At 40.2% G+C, this 6226-nt stretch overlaps 1 long non-coding RNA gene across 1 annotated transcript in view; it reads right to left on the bottom strand.

Annotated features, from left to right (window-relative positions):
* Window positions 1-1548: 1548 nt before the first annotated feature.
* The window catches only part of LOC149134792 (uncharacterized), a 4741-nt gene continuing 63 nt past the window's right edge, over window positions 1549-6226 (bottom strand). The window contains exons 1-2 of the long non-coding RNA XR_016242680.1: window positions 5901-6226; window positions 1549-2397 (exon numbers count right to left, since the gene is read on the bottom strand). The exon at window positions 5901-6226 is cut by the window's right edge and continues 63 nt beyond it. This is a non-coding gene — a long non-coding RNA (uncharacterized LOC149134792). The remainder of the gene's footprint in view (window positions 2398-5900) is intronic.

The following is a 6226-nucleotide window of genomic DNA, read 5'->3' as shown; positions in this document are numbered from 1 at the left end:
TGTACTTGATAAATTGTGGTGCTGAAGAAGGAGCACTAACCCTTAAAATATGTATATACACCCATTGGATATTTTTCTATCTTCAATCACTTTGTTAACATAGACGTATTCATATTCGAAAAATCGTAAATATTCTTTGCCAAATAGCATTCTCTTTGTATAGTATGAGACCGCTGGGATATTATTCCTTTTCTCTTTCAAAGTCCATTGCATGTCACCTAAAAATTCGTTTGGGTGTCATAAACTACACATGTGTTATTGGTTCGCTATCACAAGTAGCGTCGATTATTTGACATAAATACTTGGTTAGTATTTGTGCCACTGGCCCCGGAAGGATGAAAAGCAAGGTCTTGACTCTGGCGGATTCAGCAAAACCATTTTCTGTATTCAAATCAAAGCTTTTCCTCACAAGCGAGTATGGGTTGGTAATTTGTACCAACCGTGGGTTTTATGTATCAATATAATCGCCAGTAGACATACACTGTCTCAGTCTTTGACCGAGCGTGGTACTGAAGATATAATACGTAGAGGAAGGGAGAGCTGCACTAGTATTAGACGGGCACTCAGTTTCGGCTGACTAGACTAGAGCAACGTGAACTGAACTGCTTTGCTCATGAACTTAACGTATCAATGTATTCAACATGGTCTTACGATCACAAAACCAACGCACACCTTAACCAATACACCACGTAAGCTTATTGTGTTTAGAAAGGACTAAGTACAGTAAAATGCTATATTTAATCTTTTTAGATCGAACACTCTTATGATTAAAAAGCCATGGGCACAAGCCTTTCCTCCTGATCAAGCTATAAAAAAAGGAAATTCAAACTTACAAAAAAAAAACAACAACATAATCTGAGATATTAGATTAACAAAGGTTTATCAACGGTCGGTAGATATCATCACGGATCTGTGAACAGTTTGTTCGCTGGAAGTAAAAACAAGGTCATCGGCACTTGTTAGTTTCATTGGTCCGGGTACTTTTGACTGATAAGACACAATATGATGAAACACCGGTGTCCCAGAATCCCTAGTATTTATGATACAAGTGTGTTCTGATGGCAGCCATCGTAAAGGAGAAGCTTTTTTCTGGTGACGGACACAACAGCGAGTTGCATATACACTTTCGTCGGAACATGTTAAAAATAAACATGCAAGTCATCATATCAATGAAGAATTTGTCTTTATATTCAGAACCGATCCCAAAATGTCGTCTGCTCCCATGTTATTCTTCATTACAAGAAAAATTGAAGAAAGAAGTAATGAGAAACAGTACTAATACTGGTTCTTTATTAAATTAATTTTGTAATTTAGACGCCATTAAGTGTTCATTCATTAAAGTTTTTGGCTGTCAATTAAATTCGTTTTTCTCTACTTGGCCCTTCATCATCATATGTTTTCAAAAAAGTAAAATCCATTCAAATTTCAAAAACGATATAAAGAAAAGTTGTGGAAGAACGGAGCTAGAAATAAATAAATAAATAGATAAATGAATAAATAAAAGATTAAAATATAAAAAAGAACAATGAAAAGAGTTAAAAGAACGAATTTACAAGGTGAATTTGAGAAGTTTTTAGACACTCTCAGAGGATATATTTATTAACTCAAACAAATATAAAACACTAATCCCCTTCAAAGTAGGATCTTCTGACTTCAATGCACTTGTAGCCCGCTAACCCCTTCGTGAAGGCCCATGGTAGCCCTCCATCGTGAAGTCGTTTAAGGAGGCCCTGACAGGAATTCTAAAGTTTTTCAAAACAACTGCCTCAGAAGTTCTTCTTCAACTTAACAAGTTGATAGAAATAGGCATCAAAACTATTTTCCTCCCTGAAATTTTTGGGCGTTTCTTGATTACAAGGATGCTGGTCACTGGCCACTCTGGGAACAAACTTTGCACAAATTTTGTGCATGTTCAGATCCTCATAGATAATTCTGTGTACAGTTGCTACACCAACTCCAAACTACGTTTATTGTCTTTATAGACACACGACGGACTTCATTCAGAAAATAACGAATTCTCTCAACCAGCTCTGATATTCTGGCCTCCCTCTCATAACTAATCGTCTCTTATTTCCCTTCTACCATCTTGAATCTCTTGAACCAGCGAAAAAGTTAATCCATAAGCATTCTGGAGTACTTCATAAGTTTCTGCAACGTTTTTTTGTCCAGTTTAACGCAAAAACCTTATTACAAAGTGTGCTTCCAGCCGCTCCGATTGCATTCTGCAAACTAATCAGCTATTACAAGCAGTATCTAGTAAAGTGCGCTCAAAATGCTGTTACAACCGTCTCCTTCAATCTGGAATAAAAGGGTTGGTAGGTTTGCTCATTAGATGTACAGTAATCCCTCGAATATCGCGGGTGTTACGTTCCAAATATCCCTGCGATAGGTGAAAATCTGCGAAGTAGAAACAGTACTGTATTGCATATTTAAAACAAAATTATCTTTATAATTTGTATATATTTATTTTATTATGAATGCAAAACAACACTGCAAAGGAATCGACGTAAGCTTAAATGATAAACCACGGTAGCTGAACCGCGATAAGTGAGCCGCGATAAATGGACCACGATAAGTGAACCACGATATGGCGATGGATTACTGTATACTAATGATATATTAAATTTGCAAAAACCAAGGTCAATTATAACTGCCTCTCCTAAATTAAAAGTATCAAAATTTATGGAAAGCATCTCGTACTTGACAACCCAATACTTGTGATAGTTAGACTATGCCTCAGAGATGAAGTCTAATAAGGCTATATATAACATGTCTGTAGCTGTCTCCCTTATTATCAAGATTCAACTCACCCCTCACTGCATTTTCTTGTTAATCAGTTTTAAATCATTAAAATTTGTTACGAATATGTCTGCTTTTGAAAACAATTGTTCTTATCACTTACGGCGTAATTTCGATTAATTAAAATTTCCTAGATTACAACATTAACTAAGCTACTACCCTCTTCACTATTGGTACTTGTAACATTAAATACTTGGCTGCCACCAGATAAACTGTTCATTCGTGTAATATCACAATATTAAAGCAAATAACAGCTTCACTGTATAAATTAGAATACGTTATATTATCATATTCTTCTCTTCAAAATTACTTGTTTTGATATTAATATCATGAAATTTTGCCAATATCAATCTTTATCTATATATTATCAGATATATTTATTGCAGTATATAACCTTTTGTCGTAGAAAATATTGTTAATATCATTTCTCTGTTGTTTTATTGGTTTTGTGAGATATTTTTCTTTGCAAATAACAAGATGTAACGTCATCACCGAGTTAATTGTAATATTTTTCGCTCTATCTGTAACAAATCGTACGTTTTCAATACAGTGTAAGAAGAAAATACACGCTCTTTTTCTTGTTCGCCATTTCTCTCTCTTTTTTCTCTTATCCCCATCTCCTTCGCTCTACTCTTTTCATGTACTTCTTTATCTACTATTGAGGACGCTTGGTTTAGTGGTTAAGGCATTCGGCTCACGATCGTAAAGTTGTGAGTTTATCCCCAGATCTGTGCGCCGGGGAGTAGTGACGTTGGTCAGAAAGGACCTGGACAAGGGGGACGTTATAGAGAATTTCAGGCCCATCACTCTGTTAAAGGCAGAAGTGAAGATTTTGGCCAAGGTCTTAGCGAAAAGGTTGGCGCGTGTCGCGGATGGTATAGTCGGAGAGGCACAGACACGTGCCATCCCAGGCAGAACCATTCAGGATACCCTCCATCTTATTCGCTATACCATAGAGAGGGTTGATAATAAATCTGGCAAAGGTGGGGCACTGGTACATTTGGACCAGTCTAAAGCTTTTGATAGGGTTGACCATCGATACCTGGCGACTGTGCTTGCGCGGTTCGGCTTGGGCCTTGGCTTCCTCAGGTGGTTTATTGCTTTGTACCACAACATTGATTCGATAGTTCGGGTGAACGGTTTCCTTTCGAAGCCGTTCTGTATCAGACGCTCGGTTTGTCAAGGATGTCCGCTCTCACCGCTTTTGTATGTGGTGGCTCTCGAGCCACTACTGCGGAGGTTGAGTGGCATTACGAGAGAACCAGGTCTAGAGGAGTTTGTTACGGCTTACGCGGATGATATCACTATCAGCGTAACCTCAGTAGCACGCCTACGTGAAGTGGGTAAGACTATTGAGGCTTACGAGGAGATAGCAGGAGCAAAGATTAACCGGGAAAAGTCGGTCGGCTTACAACTCGGCACTTGGGTTGGCAAGTCGATGCCTTCAGACAGCGCTGTTGGGCGCTGGACGGAGGGACCGGTTAAGTTGCTGGGAGTTTGGTTTGGTCCAGGCCTCCAGATAGAGAAGAACTGGACGGAGGTATTGAGCAGGGTGGCTGCAGTTGTCAAGACCTGGTCTTGGCGGTGGCTCTCCCTGAAAGGGAGGGCGGAGGTGGCCAATGTGTTTATCGCATCGGTCATTACTTACCGCCTAACCGTCGTGCCTTGTCCGGATTCGTGGTTGATCAGGTTGGAGAGACAGCTCTTTCGCTTTTTGTGTAAGTGCAGGTCGCCACTTGTGAAACGCTCTGTCTGCTGTCAAAAGCCTTTAAAGGGAGATTTAGGGATACCTTGGTTAATGATGCGCAGGCAAGCGTTGAGATTGAGGCACCTCTGGATTCTCCTGGATAGTGAACGGGTGTGGTCTCCGCTGGCCAGACAAATGTTCCCCGAGTTCAAAGTTTTTGCGAGCAGGAAGCCTGGTGTTCTCGTAGACCGAGGTCGAGTGAATAGCAAGGCCCTCTTACTTTTCCGGCGCTCGGGCAACGCCAGCGGTGGGGGTTCCACACGGATTTTATATAGTGGGTTGGTAGAGTCTGAATGCGACGATGGCCTAGGGGCGACTCTAGGTCTCGGGTTTATTCAACTGGACAGCCTGTTTCACCGTACATTCGGGTTGAAAACGTTGGACAACTTCCAAAAGTCCTTAACCTGGCAATGCTACAGAGGTGCCTTGCCCGTTTGGGATAAGCTTGCAAGACACGGTAAGCGTCAGTCGCCGACCTGTCCAAGATGCGGGGGAGACAGGGAAACCGTCCCTCATGCTATTGTTCAGTGTCCGGAGATATCTGAAATGTGGGCTTATGCTGAACACCTGTTGTCCGGCGAAGGAAGGGTACAGCTGTCGACTGAGTCAATTATAAAAATTAACCCACCGGGAGTTTTAACAAACGAAGGTAAGAATTGTTTTCTCACGGTTGTAGCAATAGCGAAAGAGGTAGTATGGAAGACGAGGATAAAAGGAATTAAGACAGGCAACTTTATCTCTGGCCACAATTTACGTTCATTTTTTACTTTTCATTTGAAAAGGAAAGTGTGGCTGGAGAGGAGATGTCTGTCGGAGTGTACGTTCCAAAAGAGATGGAAGCATGTTGCACGAGTGTTGTGCGTGCAAGGAACCGTGTGAATAGTCAGAAAAAAAAGGAAAGCAAAAAGGTGCCAGCGATAGATCGGGGCTTGTAGGGTCGGAGCGTGGCCTGATCATCGCTTCATTTGTGTTGTCTAACGTACTGTTATTATCATTCGATTTTTTATATTTTATAAAATTTTTAAAGTCATATTTTATGTAAACCATTCGCATTACTGATCCCAATCAGTTGCTTTGTACCATTCTATGTTTGGCCCCCTGTGGGAAATAAAGAAATTGGTATTTCGTCTGCCGTTACGTTCTGAGTTCAAATTCCGCCGAGGTCGACTTTGCCTTTCATCTTTTCGGGATCGATTAAATAAGTACCGGTAACGCACTGGAGTCGATGTAATCGACTTAATTCCTTTCTCTGTCCTTGTTTGTCCCTTCTATGTTTAGATTCCCTGTGGGTAATAAAGAAATTTAAAAAAATGTAGTTTTAGATGTTTGAGAAAAAAATAGACAAGATAGTTACGGTTGGAAAATATTTGGTCCCAGGTCTGCTCGATCGCGACTGGTCTGAAGATAAACAACAAGAACAACAACGACATTAGAATGGCAGAATATGTAACTGAAATGGCACAGCACCACACTAAACATATTGTAACATTAGTTTCATTCATTTCGTTCCAGGTTCAAATCCAGCGAGGTTTAGCTATTATTTCCCTATTACCAAGATAACACACAAACACACACATATACGGTGCAAAAACTATAAGTAACAGGAAGAGGAGGTAAAAAATGAAACAGAGTGTATTAGGTTCACGCACAGGAAAAATAGAAGGAAAAGTCTTTAACGTT

This window comes from Octopus bimaculoides, chromosome 7, assembly GCF_046866305.1.
Source record: "Octopus bimaculoides isolate indiv1 chromosome 7, ASM4686630v1, whole genome shotgun sequence".
Taxonomy (NCBI): Eukaryota; Metazoa; Mollusca; class Cephalopoda; order Octopoda; family Octopodidae; genus Octopus; species Octopus bimaculoides.
This window is presented reverse-complemented; position numbering and strand designations above follow the sequence as displayed.